The sequence below is a fragment of the Manis javanica genome, chromosome 6 (assembly GCF_040802235.1).
Source record: "Manis javanica isolate MJ-LG chromosome 6, MJ_LKY, whole genome shotgun sequence".
NCBI classification, from domain to species: Eukaryota; Metazoa; Chordata; class Mammalia; order Pholidota; family Manidae; genus Manis; species Manis javanica.
This window is the reverse complement of record NC_133161.1, coordinates 128,809,502-128,828,724: the sequence shown is the minus strand read 5'-3', so window position 1 is coordinate 128,828,724 and position 19,223 is coordinate 128,809,502. Positions and strand designations below refer to the sequence as shown.

General features: G+C 48.1%; 2 long non-coding RNA genes across 3 annotated transcripts; both read left to right on the top strand.

Moving 5' to 3' along the window:
• Positions 1-135: 135 nt before the first annotated feature.
• On the top strand, positions 136-2,581 carry LOC140850194 (uncharacterized). Of its 2 annotated transcripts, none has more exons than XR_012132879.1 (3): positions 136-251; positions 985-1,103; positions 2,235-2,581. It is a non-coding gene; the product is annotated as an uncharacterized lncRNA (long non-coding RNA). The 2 variants fall into 2 exon arrangements; XR_012132878.1 differs by having other exon boundaries at positions 136-255; positions 988-1,103.
• Positions 2,582-15,963: 13,382 nt separating this feature from the next.
• Positions 15,964-18,593, top strand: LOC140850193 (uncharacterized). The gene is made up of 3 exons (XR_012132877.1): positions 15,964-16,066; positions 17,520-17,621; positions 18,430-18,593. It is a non-coding gene; the product is annotated as an uncharacterized lncRNA (long non-coding RNA).
• Positions 18,594-19,223: the final 630 nt, after the last annotated feature.

The window sequence follows — 19,223 nt, the reverse complement described above, 5'->3', positions numbered from 1 at the left end:
GATTGGTGGCTGCCTCCGACTATGACGTGCTTCCGCCTATGACGTGCGTCCGACTATGACGTGCCTCCGACTATGACGTGCCTCCGAAGAGCCCAGGGTCCAAGCTGACAAGGAGTGGGGAAAGCTCAGGGCTGGGATGGCTCCCTGACCAGGGTGGCGCAGGGGACAAGGCATCCAGACCATGACTGAGCCATTTCACTAAACACCACGGGAAAGTTGGCAGCATAACTGACTCCTGCACCTGTGAAAATGTAGGTCCGTGTTTCAAAGCAAAAAGAAAAGCATGACCATCTAAGGGAAAGATAGAAGGGAAGTAATTACAAAACATAGATTAAATAACCAGCAGATAACAAGCCAAGTAATAAGTATCAACACATGGAGATACAGGAAAACAATTAAGTCAGTGGCTTGCAACTGCTTCCCAAACTTGTCAGTTGGACCCCTCCTTCCTGGTTACGGCCAGCGGAATGCTGCTCCATCTCTGGGACCCGCTCACTCTTCTCTCTGCCCTGTGCTTGCAGCTGCCTCAGCCCAGGCTCTTCCTTGTCCCAGAGGGAGTAGCGGCTGGCCTCTGCCACAGGCTGTGCAGGCTTAGGTGCAGTTTGTGGGTGCCAGGAAGAGACAGCACTTGGGGGTGCCATGGGAGCTCTGAGAGCCCCAAGACTTCTGCTGGGGTTGTTAGCCTTGGACAGTGTTACCGTGAAGTCCTCCAAAACCCCATGTCCAAAACCCCCACTTGTATGGAGTTGTCTCAGTATTGTTACAGCTTTGCTCCTTCCACTGGCAATTTAACTGCCAGAACGGAAAGGCCAGAGAGGGTTCTGGAAGGTGGGCAATAATCTTTGTGAGAACACCTACATCTGGAGTCGGTTCTGTTGGTTCCCTGTTAACCTACTGTGTGGCCTTGAGCAAGTTAGTTAATTTTTCTGGGTCTCAGTTTCCCCTCAGTAAGACAAGGGTTTCACATGATGATCTTTCTAACAGCAGGAGTCAAGCAACTCAGGAAGGTTTCTTGTCTGTTCAGCGGATGAGGCCCAAAGCAGACAGAGCCCAGGAGGCAGACCACCCTTCTCCTCCTCAAAGGACTGAACAGGCCGTGTGAGGTGTGTCACCTGAGGTTCCCCCCAAGCTGGTTGCCACATAATCATCCCTGCATCCCTCACTCCGTCACTGGCGTCCTTCCAACCTGCAGCAGGAGGTGGCCTGCCGATGGGGGTTACTTCCCTCAGCTTCCAGCCAGGGAACAAGATGCTCTGAGGCTTGGCAGAGCCCTGAGGTCCTCCCAGAACTCCTAAGCCCACTGGTCTTGGTGTAGATGAGGACAGCCACAGAGAGGTGACGTGACATGTGTCAGCTTTCACACATGTGGGGTCGGGGCTTGGAGCAAACTACTTTGCAACTGGGCTTCACACCACCTATTCACAGTAGTTTGTGTGGGGAAATTAAGAAATGTATAACACCCAAGGATTCAAAGGGTTGGGCTGCACAGTAACAGGAGCAGGCCGGAAACTAGACTCTGGGTTTCCTGGATTTGAGACCCATATTCCCCCTACTACAATTTGTTTGTTCTGGAAAGAAATAGCACTTCTCCTGACCATTAGACACTACTCAATAGAGGACTTGGGGGGGTCCTTGTTTATTCCAGGACAGTGATATGAACTTGACCAGGGGGAGCACTGCACTGGGGTGGAAGAGCTGGGCTCAAGTGCCAGCTCCACAGCTGGGTGACAGCTGAGTGATAGCTGGGGGCCTTAGCTGGGCGGCTTAGGGAGTGACAGTGAAATACTTGGTTGGGGGGTTCAGCTGGGTGGCTTAATGGGTAACTCAGCTGAGTGTCTTAGCTGGGGACTGGCTGGGTGGATTATCTGGGTTGCTTAGTGGGCGACTTAGTGGATGACTTAGCTGGGGGTTTAGCTGGGTGGCTTAATGGGTATCTTAGCTGAGTGGCTTAGCTGGGTGACTTAGTAGGTGACTTGGCAGGGTGACTTGGTTGGGTGGCCTGGATGGCTGACTTAGTGGGTGACTGGCCAGGTGACTTAGTGGGTAACTGGCTGGGGGACTTGGCAGAGACTCAACCCTTCTATGCTTCCTGCTCTCACCTGTCCAACAAGGACAAGAATACCCATCTTCACTGACTTCACAGGTATGTTGTAAGGAACCATCAGAAGCATAGACATGAAAAATATTTAAAAATATAAAAATACTGGCCCAACAGAAAGATTTGTTACTGTTAGGGGTTTTCCAGACTGTGCTTAATGAAGACTGAAAAGATTATGGAAGTGTTTTCCTGCGATGTTCAAATACTCGGCAAGTGTAAGCATTGCTGCTGCTGTTTGCTGGGTGGAACAGCACGGAGGTGGGGACAGACGTGCTCAAGGTCAGCGGCCTGGTCTCACGGGCAGAGATCCGACTTCCTCGGGGCATTCTCCCCAGGTCCTGGGCCTGCCCCGCATGCTGTTGACGTGCTGCGGGCAGGCTCCCAGCTGGGTTTGTTTGCCTGTTGAAACCCCTTCTGTTACAATCCCACTTATCAAAACAGCTTCCATTTGTCAGAAAGGGCAACTCTGCATAATAAATTACACTGGTGTAATCAAATATTTACATTGATTGAATTAGGTTTAATTGGTTGTCCCTAAGACTGTTCCCCTCCTTCGCAGCAGAGCTGGCTGCCCCCTGCTAACCCCCTCCTATCCTCTGTGCCAGGAGCAGCTCCTGAAGCAACCAGACCACGGGGGAGGCCTGGCCTGAGACTCCCCCAGTTCCTGACTACACAGGGCATTTGCTTGGAGTACTGGCACAGGTACCTAGATGCTCCGCTATCACAGCACTCAGAGATCCTTCCATATTGGTGCCTACAGAGTGTTGACCGATTTCCTTTTAATAGCTGCAAAGTGTGCTTTTCCATGGATGTAACATACTTGATTTATCTCCACTGGCAGAACACCTTTGGGTGGGATCTCAGTTCTTCATTCACTTGAACAAGTCATTCTATTCTTGAGGCTCAAATCACTCTTCGGCAACAAGGAGAAGGTGAACCTGCTGTGCCTACCTGACAAGGCGGGCGCTGAGCTAGAAGAGCAGTAAGCCTGCCACAGCATCATTTCACTTAATCTTCAGAGCAACCTACAAAGCAGGAGTTATCACCGCTGGATACAGAGGAGGAGGCCAAGGCACAGAGAGTTGGATGGAATTTGCAAGGTCATGTCACGGGTAAGTGACGCAGCTGGGTCAGGCCTCAAGAGGACACGTATGTCACGGGTAAGTGACGCAGCTGGGTCAGGCCTCAAGAGGACACGTATGTCACAGGTAAGTGATGCAGTTGTGTCAGGCCTCAAGAGGACACGTATGTCACAGGTAAGTGACACAGCTGGGTCAGACCTCAAGAAGACACGTATGTCACAGGTAAGTGATGCAGCTGGGTCAGGCCTCAAGAGGACACATGTGGAAACAATCGGGTGTGGAAAAGCCCCATGAGACAAGGCTTGCTATGGCCATAGGGTCAAGGACCAAGCAGGTGGCATGCCCAAGGGAGCCCTGGCTGCCCACTGATCCACCTGCTGACACCTCATTCTTCCCTAGATGGAGCAGAAGCCAGGGTGGCTCGGGGTTCAGTAGGAGGGGGCTTCAGAGTCCACCCTGGGCCTGCCTGTGGGGCCTCCGCTGCCTTCTGTGATGTTCTCACTGATGTCCTTACCTCCCTGCTCTTTCTCTGCTCTTGGCTCATGACTGCACCCCCAGGGCTCAGCCCAGTGTGCAGCACAAGACAGGTGAGTACTCGATGCATGTTGTAGCCAAACAATTAGGCAAGGAACAACATTAAGGAAACTGACCTCTGGCTGTGAGAAGGGCAGATGTTCAGCGGAGGGGAGCAGATAGAGCCAGCTGGTGAGAACTTCTCGCCATGGGCCCTCCTACCTCAGGGCCATGCGCTCTGGGGAGGTGACCAGAGCAGGGTCTCCAAGACTCTTCCATTCCAGGGACGTGGGAGTCACAAGCTAGGACACAGGAAAGCAGGGCCTCATCTGCTGTGAGCACAACTGCTGTGAGCAGCATGTCCTTCTCTAGGGTGGTGTGTGGCCTAGGCCTGGGCTGCCGTGTCCCCACTAGGAGCACAGAGAGATGACCTCCTGGGAATCTGCACCATGCTCCAGCAAGGGCTGGCCTGGGCCCAGGGCAGGGCGCCCCATGCTACAGCCTTGGACCAAGTCCAGCCTGCTGCCTGTTTTTGTACAGCAGGCACTCAGGTGCTCTTATAATCTACCGATGGCTGATATTCCCACAACAGCTGCATTTCGTAGTCGTGAGAGAGAACATATGGCCCACAAAGTCTGAAATACTGTCTGGCCCTTACCTGTCTGAGCCTGGCCTAGAAAGAGCCCCAGACACTCCATCCTCTACTGCAACTGTCTCCAGCCCTGACTACCTCTTCCCGCTCACCACGTCTTAGTATAAGGGCAGCCCAGGCAGGGTGATATTCACATATTGAACAGCTGATGTTCAGTTCAGAGCAGAGGCATCTATCCTCTGCTGCCACCCCTGATTCCAGAGGCCCGAGCAGCAGGGGACACTGCGGGGAGGTGCAGCCTCACTCAGGCGTGCTGAGGGGCAGATGAGGAGATGGACAGGAACATGGTGCAGGAGAGGCACGTGCGGCCGCCCAGCCTCTGCCTTCCTGACTTCGGTGATGACAGCAAGGCATGCAGGTGCTTTGGCTGCAGCCCCGTAAACTTCCCAGGTCAGACTCTGAGCCTGAGCCTGGACACAGAAACGTCAGGCAGCACTGGCCTGGCTGAATGAGACCTGCCCAGCCTCCCCCAGGAGCCCCCCCTTTGCCTCCTCATGCAGCCCGGCCTCCTCAGGCAGACGAGAGTGGCTAAGTGTTGGCTAGAGGGAAAATTGCCCAGGATGCCTTAAAGCACATTCCAGCCATGACCCGCAGAATAATCTCTTAAAAAATAAATCCAGCTGGACACTCAGCTGAAAACAGCTTCCTAAAAATTGCAGGAGAAATTGGACACTTTATTTCAGGGACAAAATAACTGGGCAGATGAATCACCAGGAGAAGGACTCATTTCAGCAACTCCAATCCAGGCTGGAGTTGCTGAGGCTCACCTGGGGGAAGGGCTCCTGGGCCTTTTCTTCTTCTCAGGTGAGACTAAGAAAATGCTGTGCAGGAAAATGGCCAAGTGGCGGATGCCCCAGGAGGTTAAACCCTGTCCTGGAATGAACTTGACTTCTCAATTCGCCCAATGGCCCACATTCTCTGAGCACTGTCTCTGGTCCATCCTGGGGGTATCAGCCCCTAACAGTTTTCTTGAAGATTTTTAAATCTGCAAGACCCAGCCTCCAAATGCTGCTTTGATCTAAGAGGAAATCTCTGGTGCTGTCATTTTCCTGGTCCGAGTCTTCTGTGGTTATTAGCCTAAGTAACAGCAGTGTCTGTGCTTCAAACGTGAACAGGACATCCATTCATCCAGGGCTGCATTTGGCAAATACCTTCTCCAAACTATCTTCAATCCTCATGACATCCCGGAGAGATATATAATTCTGTTTTCCCCATTTCACAGTTGGGAAAATCGAGGATGCTCAAGCTTGCATACCTTTTCCCAAACTACACGTTAGCAGACGGCAGAGCTGCCCCGTGAGTCTTCTTACTCACGCATGGCTGTGTGCCTCACCAACCACAAACCTTTCTCTCCAACACTTAAATCTCTTCCAGGAACTCTCCCAAGAGGCAGGCAGCATGGCATTGTGGATGCAACATGAACTTTAGAAATTAGGATCTTTCTTACCAACCTACACTTGCCTTAGTGTGGATTCTGTGGCATGGAGCTGATATATGTCTACCTTGCCCTGTGCTTGTAGTGAAGGTCCTTAGCCCATGTGCTCACCCACGCCTAGGCAGCTCCCTCAACCCTTGATAATGTGTGCACTCCAAATCGGTCGTTTGATAAAAGCACCCCATACTCTGGCCTTCTCAACCACCTGATCAAGACAAGAAAATACTTCTTCTGCAGTAAGTGAAATAAGTAGGAGAACCAGAAAAAAGAACAGGAAAAATTACAAATATCATATTTTTAAAGGTATTAATATTCCAGACAGAAACGAACCTTGCCAAGTGAGCTGACAGTCACAAGCTGTTTCCCCAGTGGGCTTTGGATTCTGGGCTTGAATCAGTGCAAGGCCTTGGTCTCGCTGCTGGAGGAATGAATAACTACAAGAGTTTTCATTAGCTGTGCGAGGCTGAAGCACAAGTTGGATATGTGAAATACCTTAAACACACAACTGGACATTTTCTGAAGTCAGGGAAGGAGACTAAGGAAGCAACTCAAAGCATGGCCTAAATCTTCTAAAGCCAGAATGAAGTCCCCTGAAGACTTGCTGTACCCAGGAAAGAAAGACCCACCACCAGAAGAGGGCCTGCCTCAAAATCACTACGCATCTCCCCTTCAAGACGTTCGTGGGCTCTGAGTCTTGTGGGATTCCTAAGCTGGAGTCACAGGCTCTGGAACTCTCAAGGGCAGTGCTGGACACCCACCGACTTTGAAGGCTGAGCTGATGAGCGAGGGCAAGCCAGACAGGGTGAGTGGGCAATTTCCTTCCTTTTGCTTTCTGCCTATTAAAATCCATGTCCTCTACATGGTAGAAGATGACTGTCGCCTTTGTATTCAGTCCAACAATTTCTGCTCTCTAACTGCAATGGTTTGTCCATTACTATTGAACACAAATGTGGGTCAGGTCAAAATCTGCCATCTTGCCACAGATAATAGAAGAAAGCAGTTTTATATTTAGCATATCTAGTGCTCTTCGTTCCTTTCTGCAGGTCCCAATTTTTACCTGGTATGATTTCCTTTCAGCCTGAAGAACATCCTTTAGTATTTCTTTCAGTTTAGTCTGCTGGCAACAAATCCTCACAATTTGCATTATCAGAAATTCCCTCTATCTTTGCAGCTATATTTGAGGGATTTGGATATAAAATTCTGGGTTGATATTTCTGTTTCTCCTTTCAATTCTATAAAATGTTGCCCTGTATGTGGCAGATCTATTTGCTCCAACTGTTTTCAAGATTTGATCATCTTTGATTTTTTAGGAGTTGACTAGGATTTGCCCAGGTGTGGTTTTCTTTGTATTTATCCTGAGGAATTTTTGGTCTTCTTCGATCTGTACATTTACATTTTTCTTCAAACTTACGGTATATTAGTCTTGGTTTTATGTGTTGCAGTGATATGAATCTATAGAAAAGCAAGCCCCTCTAACTGGCAGAACTCAAACTCCAAATCCGAAATTATTTTTAAATGTTTAATTACTGTTAGCCTTGACTCTAGAGAATGGTCCTGCCTCCAAAACTGTGGCCCCTCCTGTGTTTCTGCCAGATTCCTGGGCATATGAGCTATCTCTACTCTGGCTAAACTCTAGCATCTCTCAGCACTGTTGAACTCCAGTACCTTCCTTCTATCCTCAAACCCATAGCAACTGCCTTGTGGCAGACTTCATGTAGACTCACCCTGCCCACAGCATCCCAGCCTTTGGGCACGAGCTCAGAAAAAAATCCCTGCACAGATTTCTGCCACCTCTGAATGTAGGTCTCTCTGCTCTAGTCCTTTGTGAACCAAGTCTTATTAAAATGACAATCCAGACAAAATTCAGTTTATTTCACTATTGAAGAGATAATCTTTCCCCCCTTCTACCTAAAAGAGGCAAATGAAGTGTAAGTAGAGGAATAAAACATCACCTAGAATCTTTAAAGCTCTTCTATACACAATATGTGGTACACAATGAAACAAAAATCACTAGACAGGCGAAGAAGGAAACAAAATGCCAACTCATTAAGAGAAAAAGCAGACAGACCAATGGATCTGGTATTAGAGTTAGCAGCAAAAACTTAAAATTCTGATTGAGAATGTTATAAATAGTAGAAAAGAGCAGCAATATAGATGATAGATGGGGATTTTGACATGTATAATTGGAACCAGTCAGTAAGTGAAAAATGCAGTATTTGATAGTTATCAATTAAGTATTGGTTATTCAATTGGTACATTTAAAGTCATATTGAATATAGCCAAATGCAAAGTTAGTGAACTATAAGAGAAATCAAAGGTAAGTACACAGAAAAATAAATGGAGAATGCATCCAGAGATCAGGACATGCAGGATGCACTCCATAGGATTAGAATGAGTATAACAAGGGGCAGTAGAATGACAGGCGTGAAGATATGTGGCAGAAGCAATTTTCAAAGAAATCATGGTTGAAAACTGATAAAAGATAACAACTCAGATTTAAGAAATCAGCAAACCTCAAGCAGGATAAATACCCAAAAGTGTACACCACTAGGCATATTATAGTCAACCTGCTGAAGGAGAGAAAAGAGAGAGTGGGAGGGAGAGATCTTAAAAATAACCAGGGCTTAAAAAATTACCTTCAAATAAACTATAATAAGAGCTGACTTCTCAAAAAATTGAAATAAAAAATAATGGAGTGTTATTTTTAAAACATTGTAAAAAAAGATGTGAATCCTGTAAAATTGAAGATGATTTTTTTAAAAAAGCCTTTGGATAAACAAAATTTGAGCAAAATAATGGCTGGCAAGCCTTAACTACAATACATACTAAAAAGCATTATCAGTCGGAAAGGAAATGGCCTAGGTGGAAATACAGAATCACATGAATAAATGAAAATAACTGGAAAGTAAAAATATATAGGTCAATTAAAATGAATATCACCTGTAGAAAAAAATAATATTAATGGCTTGTACAGTTTCAAATATATGTAAAATTGAAATGAATAATAATAATAATAATAATAATAATAATAATAATAATAATAATAAAGCAAAAGGAACCAGGGGTAAATGGAATTGAAATATTCTAAAATTCTAGCAACATCAGAGAATTGGTAAAAACATCATTTTTATTTTATAGTGAGAGGTCAAAGATGTATGTTGTACTATCTATAGTAACTGAAAAAAATAATAGAAGATATGTATAACAAATTAATTTTTTTAATGGGATAATAAAAGTATCAGATTAATTGAATGAAACTCAGGAAAGGAGCAGAAAATTTAACATAAACTTGTTTGTTCAACTAGGATATTAATACTAACATGGTAACTACAGGCCCACTCAAGTCAGTAATGACATTAAACGTAAATGGAGTGTTGGTAATATTGTTTCTTGAACTGGGGGCTCATTACCTAGGCGTGTTCAGGTTGTAAAGATGTAAACTTATGATTTGTACATTTTTCTGCTTGGATTTGTATCTTATGTATCATTTAAAAGGTATTTTTCAGCATTCTGGAAATGCCTACATTCTGGGAAGTTATATTCCAAAATGACAAAAGCAATGAGATGGGCTTGTGAAAGATACTTACCTTTTATTTATGTGTATTTTATAATATTTAAAAAATTTAAATGTTCTTTGCATAATTACCAAAAATTTAATTATACCTTAAAAGTAATAGAAAATAAATAAATACAAAGAAGGTAGACCCAAAGTCTGTCACTGGCCCCTCCCCTAAGTGTAACACTCTTGACATCTGATGCTGGGTGTGCGTGCAACATCCCCCCACCCCACCCCTGCAGCTGTCAACTCACCTGGGTTTCATGTTCAGGGCAAAATCTGAAATAAAATAGGTTGGAAATAAAGGATTCTTAATTATTAAGGGGCACAGAAGGCTCTCGTAAGCCTGTAATTTTTCTTCCCTCCTTTATCATCCCCCCAACAGGAGCAGCTGCAGGCCCTGGTCTCATGGCTTGAGTTCTGGGTGGGGGCCACAAAGCTGGGCAATGGGAAAAGGCAGAGAGCTTTCTTTGCCCTTTCTTACTGGCTTGAAAGTATTGCAAATTCTTTACAATGTCTCACAGAAGAATGACTCAAACTCAGTACCAGTGGCTGGGGTATCTGGAGTTTTCTTCAGCACAAGGAAGGGATTTAGCCCAAGGTAGATGCATGTTTCTTTTGGTCCAATTCCTTCGAGCAAAAGCATTGATGTCAACACACTCCAGGGATCACAGTGCAGTCCTTGGACAGGGACAAGTGTGGGTGCCGAGGCTGCCTCCTGGGCAATCAGCAATGTCAAACAAACCTGCCTGCCACCTCTCTCTTGCTCCAACAATCCTTGCCAGCATGCTTGTGTCCATTTGAACAGCTAGGTGAGGGGAGAATGTGAAGGGATGGGAGGAAAAATTTGCACGTAGACACACCGTGGGCACCCCAAACCCAACACATCCAGGACTAGACTCATCACCGACTCCCAGCCCACCTGTCCTTCAGTAACCTTTACACTACTCACCCAAACTGGGGACCTTGGAGCCACCCCTCCTGGCCCCCATGGGCCCTTGTTGCCACAGCGGTCACCTGAGATTCACTTCAGTCTGTGTCTTCTGTTCCCCAAGACTCTCACCACGGACCTGTCACACTGACCTTCGCCCCCCCACACCATCTGTCATGCTGGTCCCAGGAAATCTCATTACAGGTGGTCTCGTGTGGCCAGCAGGATGGAGATCAGCCCTTCAGCGCTACAGACAGGGCTTCTCACTACGGCTTCTCACCCACAAGCACCACCGACCTCCCTTCCTTCTCCTGTTCCCCATGCACGGCTACACAAAATTCCTCTCTACCACTTGGAGGACCATATTCCTGGGCACCTCCCTCCACCTCCTCCTTCAAGATGGAGCATAGATGCCCATCTTCAGAGAAGCCTGCCTTTCCCAGGTCAGAGCTCTTGCTGTGCCTCTGTAAGACTTTGCACATTTTCTCTTTTTTACCATCAGCTTTTAAGCATTTACTACATATGAAATATCATGCTAAGTGCCTTGTATAGCTCATCTAATTTAATACCTACAATTCTGCAATCCAAGTAACGTAGTCATCCCTATCTTCCTGATGAAGAAAATGATCCATAAATTAAGATATGTATTCAAAGTCTCTAATCCAGACTTGACTCAGATTTTAATGCAGGGCTATGTGAGTAGCTCCTGGAGCCCCATGCAGTGTGTGTGCACAGGCTGTGAGCTTCCTGAGGCTGGGGATGGGCCATGCCTCACAGAGGGGAAGCTCAGTCCTTATTTATGAAAACAGTGGTGATCCTTCTTTATTTACTGAGGGCTAGTGAATAGGCTGAAGCAGTATACAAAGTGTCTCCAGTCTTCCTTTTTAAAATGCCATCTGAGCAAACGGATTGCAAATATCAAAATGTACTGAGTCCTCATTAAGGGACTGCAGACACAGAGATGAGCAAACATGGCCCTGTCCTTGAGGAGCTCAGTTCACATAACAATCTAGCTAGAGGGTTGCTGGAGAAGTGGGCCAACACCCAGGGCTGTGCCCAGGAGGTGAGGCCTCGCATGCAGCAGGAACGAGGGCAAGAATGTGCCAAAGGCCACTGTCAGGGCTAGAATCTACCCTCACTTGCCCTGTCCTCCTGCCCCCTTTTCTCCCTGCAGAAGAATCAGCACCCTTGAGTACACACCCAAGGAACTGGGTGGTTATGACATGCCAACAATAACTGCAGGCATCTGGAGCAGGGAGCCAGGTGCCATGTGGAGGGTGTATGCTCCAAAACCACATTCTGAGTGCGAACCCCTGGCTCCATGGCTTCCCTGCTCTGTGACTTTAGGCAAGTTAATTAGCCTCTCTGGGCCTTCAGTTCACCTTTTCTAAGATGGATATTATAATGTATTATAATAATAGTATGGTTTGGGGGACTAAAAAGTTGTTATATGAAAGTTAGGCAGATTAGTCTCAGGACGCATCAAGTGCCACCCTAGTGTTTGGTGTCTTTGTCCTTGATAAGGGTCCCTGTGCCATGGGGCAGTGTAGCCACAGTGACGGGGTTAGAAATGGGTTTTCATGGTGTGACTGTTTTAATGCCAGAATAGTGTTGACTTCCTTTTTCCTGCTTTTGCCTTCATGTTATGCTAAACTCCAGGAATCCCCGTGGCCCTTAGTCTCCATCTCCACCCAGGCACAAAGCAGGAAGCAGACACTCAAACCTAGAGACAGCAAGACCAGGACGAAAGCTGCCAGGCAAGCTGTGTGGCCTAAGATCCCTGAGGATGGAGAGAGGCAGGTGCACCTGAGACTGTCTCTCTCTCCACACACCCCACACACCCACCAGAGCGCTGATCCTTAGCAGCAATGTCCCAAAGTACATGTCTCAGAATTTGCCACACAGAATCATCTTTCCCTGTTTCTGCCACTGGCCTATAGTGCCTTCAAATGCAGGGACTGTGTGGCTCTGCTTAGCCCTGGCCTTGACTGTGGTACCAGGAAAAGAGTAGATGCTCAATAAATATCAGAAAGATGAATGAATGAATGTATGAATGAATGAATTTTCAGGGTAAGATGGAAAGACGAGACATGGAGTCACAAGGAGAAAAGCTAGAGGTGAGAGTTCATTGTCAGTAACCGTGCAAAATGCCAACACACATCCAAGCACAACAGTTTGGTTGGGGTGCATGTTTGCAGTTCCTACAACAGTTACTACACAATATTAGATTCCATGTTTTATTGATCAATATCTTGATATAACTCAGTTTCAGTTGTATTTGAAAAATGTGCATTTACAACACAGTAGGATTTTTACAATCTTTTATCTGGACACTTTGGACCACAATTTTGAGGGAAAATCCGTATCTTGGGCACTTGGAAGCCTATGAAGATTCTGCATTTCAACGGGGAGAGGCTGCCAACCCAGAGATTGCTGGGTGCTGTCAGGCCAATGCTGGTCTCCATGCTGAAGCACCCAGCCTCAGAGAGCACATCAGCACTTTTTACGGGACTGGGCAACAATAACATATGTCCCGGGAATTTGTGAATCACCTCACAGTCCAACTCTGAGGAACGAGGGACGTGTATCACTCATGCCATTTGCCAGCTAAGAAAAGCAGGGCTCAGGGAGCCATGAGTGCTGGCTGCTATAAAGCTAGCAGCAGGTCTCCCAACTCCAGATCCAGGACCTTTCCACTGTCCCCCAATCTAGTGCACAGCTGCAGAGACCTGCCAGGTTGCTGTGTGATTTCTGAGGAGTATGTCAGGGCTTGGCTGGAAAGAGAAACCAGAGCAAGCCTTTTTCCCTTTCTCTGTGTTTCTTCTATTGCCACCCATTGGCACAGCCCACAGGCGACACTGGCAAAAGGGCCCAGCAGACAGCAGAATGCAGAGGACAGCAGGCCCTGAGAAACCGGTGCCACCCCACAGCCAGCACAGGAGGCAGAGGGGCCTGGGGCTGGGGTGAGGGAACATAGCCCCCCAAGGCCCACAGGAGGGTGGTCTTCACTGGTGGCCCAGGAGACAAGGCAAAGCTCATCTTGGACAGTGTGGACTTTCTAGGAGGAGGAGGAGCCCAGCAGAGCTCCCAGAGGAAGAAGAAAGGTCTAGTGAGGAGCAGGGCAGAAGATTTCAGAAATGGGCACTCCAGGCAAAGCCTCTGTCTGAAGCCTGCCAGGCCCTGTAACTACCCTCAGAGCTTAGGATCACACTGGGCCCAGCCTGGGGCCCAGAGAATCCTCTCACCTGCATAAAGAGGTTTGTCAAAATTTCCGTTCATTCACCCAACAAACATTCATGAAATGCCCACTCTGGCCAATCAGAGACTGGCCTGAGAGCTGTGGCCAGCGACAGCTGCCTGCACAAGGGAGGGGTGGCAGTATTCCCGGGCACAACTGGCCCTATGGACCCCAGCCCTGCAGAGCTGGCAGTGAGGCCCTGAGCCTGGACGAGGTGTGCTGGGACAGCCAAATGCCCTGCCCAGGGATCCAGAGGGCACTGTGGGGACACAGCTGCCAAGCAGGAGCCCAGCCCTTCCCAGCCTCCTAGTCACCTGCAGCTCCACCAAGGCCTGGCTGGGTGCCCGGGGCCCGATGACTGGAGTCTAGAGATGACGCAAGCCCTCCCCAGGCCTTTCCTGGGCCCGGCCTCACTGACTCGTGCTGCACTGCAGAGAAATGAAAACCTAAAATGAATTTTTTTTTTTAAGCAGGAGGAGGAGGGGGTAAAAAATAGCAGCACACAATTAGGGAGCTGCTGAACTTCTGTGCAAACTAATGAATAAACCAGCCCTTGACAACTTCCCCCAACTGCTGCCGACAGGATAATTGTGCTTAATTTCTTAATTTTAATGCCGTTGTTGCATTTGGCTTCTGCTAATGAGATGTAAATATGTGTTGCAGGTTTGTGGATTTGTTTAATTGCAGGGTAGCTAAACTATGATTGGCCAGAAGGTTGTGTCTTATTTATTTATTTTTATCTTTATATGTCCCTGAATGGCAAAGATAGTGAAGCTGGGAAGGGGAGCGATGGCGTGGTGTTTACACCTTCCCTGCCCTCTCTCCTTTGGAAGGAAAGTTCAGGAAAGTCCTGAAGGCTGGTGATTTGGGGGATGGGAAGCGACATGAAGAGGAGCGCTGCCTGAACCTTGTCCCTCCACGTGCCCTCATTGGTCACACACATTGATCTAAACAGGGACCGTCCTGTCACTGCGGAGGAGGAGCTGGGCGGGACCAGAGTGTGCTCAAGAGCACCAGGTAAAATTCAGACCAGAGCTGCTTGCAAAGTGGCTAGGACACCAGAAGGGCTGGAGACGGAGGCTGCGACCAGGGGTGGGGCCCTGAGGGTCGGCAGGAGGCCGTGTGAGGAGGGTGGCTGGGTGAATGAGGAAGCCCTGCCTGTCCCCGTCTCTGGGGGCAGTAAAGAGTGTCTGGTTGCATCAACCCCAGCAGAGGCGGTGATGAGCCACCCTGGGGATCCGAGGCACCAGGGGAGGGTGCAAGGGCCTAGAGGCAAGCTGGGAGTCCAGAGAAGAGCAGGCATCTTGAAGGCTGGGGCCATGTCCCAGCTTGAGGGCAGCAGCTGAACTGGAGGCATTCCAGGCAGCACGCACTCTGCTCTCAGCACCAGCCTATGGGGGAGAGGCTATCCTCCTCCTCATCTGACAGGTGACACGACATTCAAGAGGTCTGTAACTTGCTTAGTCCCAGAGCGAAGTAAGGTGACAGCAGGGATCTGTTGTGGTCTGACTGGAAAGTTCATGCTCTGCTCTGGGCCACCTTCCTCCATCCACTCGGTCAGCCTGCCTCTCCCGATGCTGACCCCCGCAGAACTGAGGCCCCTGTTCCTGGGCAGCTCAGCCCCGGAGCAGCCATGGCTGGAATCTGAGGCACTAGAGGCAGGTGTGGATCACAGGCTCCCTGGGCTTACAGGTTCTTCCCGTGGCAGGCATGTGTCTGGTCACTGGATACAGCTGGGACGCCCCCCGCACCAACCTGGCTCTGGGAGCGGGTCTCCTGCAGCCATCAAACGGGGTCCACATCCCTCATGAGCAGCAGAGTCGTCCATTAAGTCTGCTTTAGTCTTTGATCCACGGTTCCGAATGGGATCTCTTCACATTCTCTCAGAACTTCACATCCAGAACAGTCATTCAGCTACTGAAAGGAAGACACCTGGTGCCCCCCAGCCTTCTCTTCATGGAGACGAACAATCCCGATTGCCTTCAGCCCTTCCTTCTCACCCTCGGCGACGCTTTGCTGATGCCCCTTGAGTCTGGACAAAGCTGCCGATCCCTGATGGACACTGCTTAGTCAGTGTCAGATAACAAAAGTATTCTATTACTTCTTGGTCTTAACAAGGAATGATGCTTAGAAATTGGCTACACACCTCTTTGCAGCCCTCTCCGTGCCCCATCACTACACCAGTCCCGCCTCCAGCCCCACCTCTGATATGCTCTCCACTGCCGGACCTGAAGGCTGGTGATTTGAGGGGTGGGAGGCCTTTTGTTCTCTTTTGGGGAAAAGAGCTGACAGACCATTTCCTCCAGATCATACCTTTTTTTTGTTATTTTGTGTGTGTGTGTTGTTTTTCCCAGAGGTATCTACATTTAGACTGAAAGCTTTACAGTCCAAAGAAATTAATCGCTGAAGGTGGAAGAGTAACAAAATTATTTTTTATTCTTTATTCACAGACAGAGTCCCCACCCCTGCCCCCCAGGGCGAGAACATTCCTGTCTGCCAGTCGGGCATCGCCCCAGTCTCCTCTTGGGGCGCCTTTTGTTTACTTCCGCGTTGTCTTCCAGGTGAGCCTTCATTGTTAGCTTTTCTTCTTTACGTTTTGAAAGAATGCAGCGAGTCAGGAGACTCACTGTCCAGCCCCTACTCAAATGGCTAATGGAAGCCCGGAGAAAAACGTGTCATGATGCTTTTCGGGAACAAAGGCCCCGGCACTGGAGGAAAGGTCGCCCGGAGCCCACCACCTGAAGTTGACACACACGGCACTGCACATTCCCGTGAGCGCTGGCCCGCCTGTGCTTGACTTCTCCTAAGAACCCGTTCAGCCCCGTGTAACCCTGCCATCCACAGCCCTGAGGTCAGGACTTCTTTCATGACGTGGCTGGAAATGGGTGCCCAGGGGCTTGCAGCGCGGGTGGCTTGGAACATGGGCTCCAGCCCTGCCGTGGGAGTGGGCCCTGTTGCCAGGTGGGAAGAGCAGCTGGGGCCTGCCCGTGCCCTTCCAGGCAGCCGCGTGCTCCTGCCTCACATTCCTCATCTGGACAACAGGAATGCCAGCCTCCACCTCAAAGTGTTTATACTGAGGATAAAATGAGACTGTGTTTGTACAGTGCCTGGCATATAGCAGAAGGGTGTTAGAGCTAAGACTCACCCTTCTCCAGAGAAGGCCTCAGATCTGTAGACAGGGTTAATGCCCTCACTCATTCTGTGTGTCAAGCTTTGTGCAAAATGATTCCACATCACTGTTCCAATTTTGCCATCGTCATTATAGAGGAACAACCTCACGAGCCCTTTCTACCGTAAAGGGCCACACAGGGTCAAATACAGTCGTAAACTCGGCAGGACTGTGATGTGCTGTACGAACTTAGCTATCACCGTTTCTCCTGGTTACTGGTCCATCCTTGTCCCTCTATTCCTCTTTATACCTTGCCATTTTCACTCTTTTTTTCTTTCCTTCCTTCAGCCCACCTTCCACCCCTACCATCTTTTCTATGCTTTTCCCTGTCCTTGTTTTCTTCTACAACAGCTCCACTAGAATTGCCATGGTCCTGCTTGCTGAGGAGGTGAGCAGAATCTGGAGACAGATTCAGGTACTCCTCCACAACACATGTGGTGAAAAAAATATTTCTTCATTGGTTTAATAATGATAATAGAAAACAATATATATGCCAGTAAGAAAGCCAGTTAAACTTTTTGCAAATAAGATGATCTTTAACCATCCAGGCAGCTGATGAGCAGCTCCAAGGTATTTAGTGACTTCAGTCATCTCACTAAATGTCTGTGTCTCCCTTGGTTGGCTGTCTTTCCCAACTTGTGGCAAGAGAGCTTGGCTGGAAATCTGTCAACCATAAGCTACAGTTTCTGCCCTCTATTCCCATTTGGTTAGTTCTTCCATCAGTAGAGGCCATTGGTACATCTTTCCTCCCAGAACACACCCTGGTTCAGGGACTGCAGACAACCCTGCATCCTGGCCTGCAGCCTCACCTGCCTTAGCTGAGCTTGGTTCCTCTGCCTCCCCAGAGGCTGCAGTGTGTTGGGAGACCTGCAGCTGGAGGAGTGCTGGAAGAGGCCAAAGACCAAGATCTGAGCCCTGGGGATTCCACTTGCCTGTGCTTCCTTGAGGTGAGACGCCTCAGTTCTCTGGGCTTTAGTTTATTCATCTACAAAAGGAGAAAGTAGCAGATGATCTCAGAGGCCCTGTCAGCTCAGACTGTCCGTGGTTGGTGGTAGGAGTGCTCATAACAGGTTTGGAAAGGACCATTTTCAGGGTCAGCTTCTCCATCCTCTTGTCTACACCAAACCATTGCACATACCTGATAAACTGCCTGCTTTCTAAAACATTCACACAAATGAGCTTTTTAAAAATCTTGTATGTTTATTCCTCTAAAATCTCAATCTCCGTGGTCCAGCTTCTATGCAGACCCATGATATTGAAGAAAAAAATGAGAATTATAATCCACTGACCCAACCTTCCACCAGTACAATAAAATAAAGGCTTCTTAAAAGCTGTCCTGTAAGCCCAGGTATCAGGCTCCCATGCAGCCCCCTTCTGTCCCTGGCTGATGGGCATTTGAGGAGCACTGAATGGGTGAGTCCCTTGGCAAGGGTGAGGCATGGAGTCAGGTCACACACAGAGAGGGTCTGCAGCAGCACGATAAAGTTGAGGCCAGGCACATACTGCAGTTCCAAGTCCAGTGTCGATGATAAGGAATTGGGCATGCTAGGTAAACAAAGGCTATGGAAGTGGCAGATGAGGAGCAAAGGGAAAAATAAATCCCAAATGAACAATGGGCGTAGGGCCTGGATCGTCCCTAGGACTTCAGTCAAAGTGACTATGGGGAGTTTTCCTCCACTCTTGAGGCATTTAGGGGGAATTCCAGAGGGGATTGGTTGGGCATAGATTTACTTTTTCTTTTTTTTAATTTTTCAGAGAAGAAGCCTCTGTCCTGGGTTACAAGACCCCTCTTATCCCTAGACATCCTGAGTGTCAGTCCCCAGGTCAACACAGAGAGCTTCCCTCCCCAGGAAAGCCATGTGTTTGCTTCACTGAGTACCCACAACCTCCTGCCAATGTCAGATACAAAACACCACAATTCACCCTGGATCAAAAATGCTGGAGATTTCCTTGCATTAAACTGATGCATGAGCCCTGAACACCCATTCCTGGAGCCATTAGCAAGTCCATGGAAATCCCCCTTGTCACTTACTCTGTTTCAGAATGGCTGCTTTTTCCTTCCCTGCAACAATGCATCAGTTGCCGTTTAGGTTTCCGGTGCTGTATTGGCTCCTAAAAATGCCTGTGTGTCTCTGCTCCATAAGGTACGATTCTCTGCATCTCTGTCTTTCCAATTATTAGGGCTGCATTTTGTCCTGTGACCTCAATTCTTTAATGATCTTGCAAGCTGTAGATTGTCAGTTGATTCAACTTTTTTCTTGTTATAAGGACACAAGTTATAATTTCCAAGCTCTTTACATTTCAGACCCAAAACTAGAAGTCCTTTGAAAATGTTCAAATTTTAGAGTTTAACATATACAGGGAATTTGTGACAAGAGTGCAGAGGTTTCTTGTATCCCACACCGAGTTTTTCCTACTTTTAACATCAAATATTCTGCAGGACTTTTTAATTTGGGATTCTCAAAGAGGACTTCCCCTCCTGTTTATTCACATGAGAAGGTAGACCAGCTGTCCACATGCTTTCATTCTCTCCTTCACTCAATAAACAT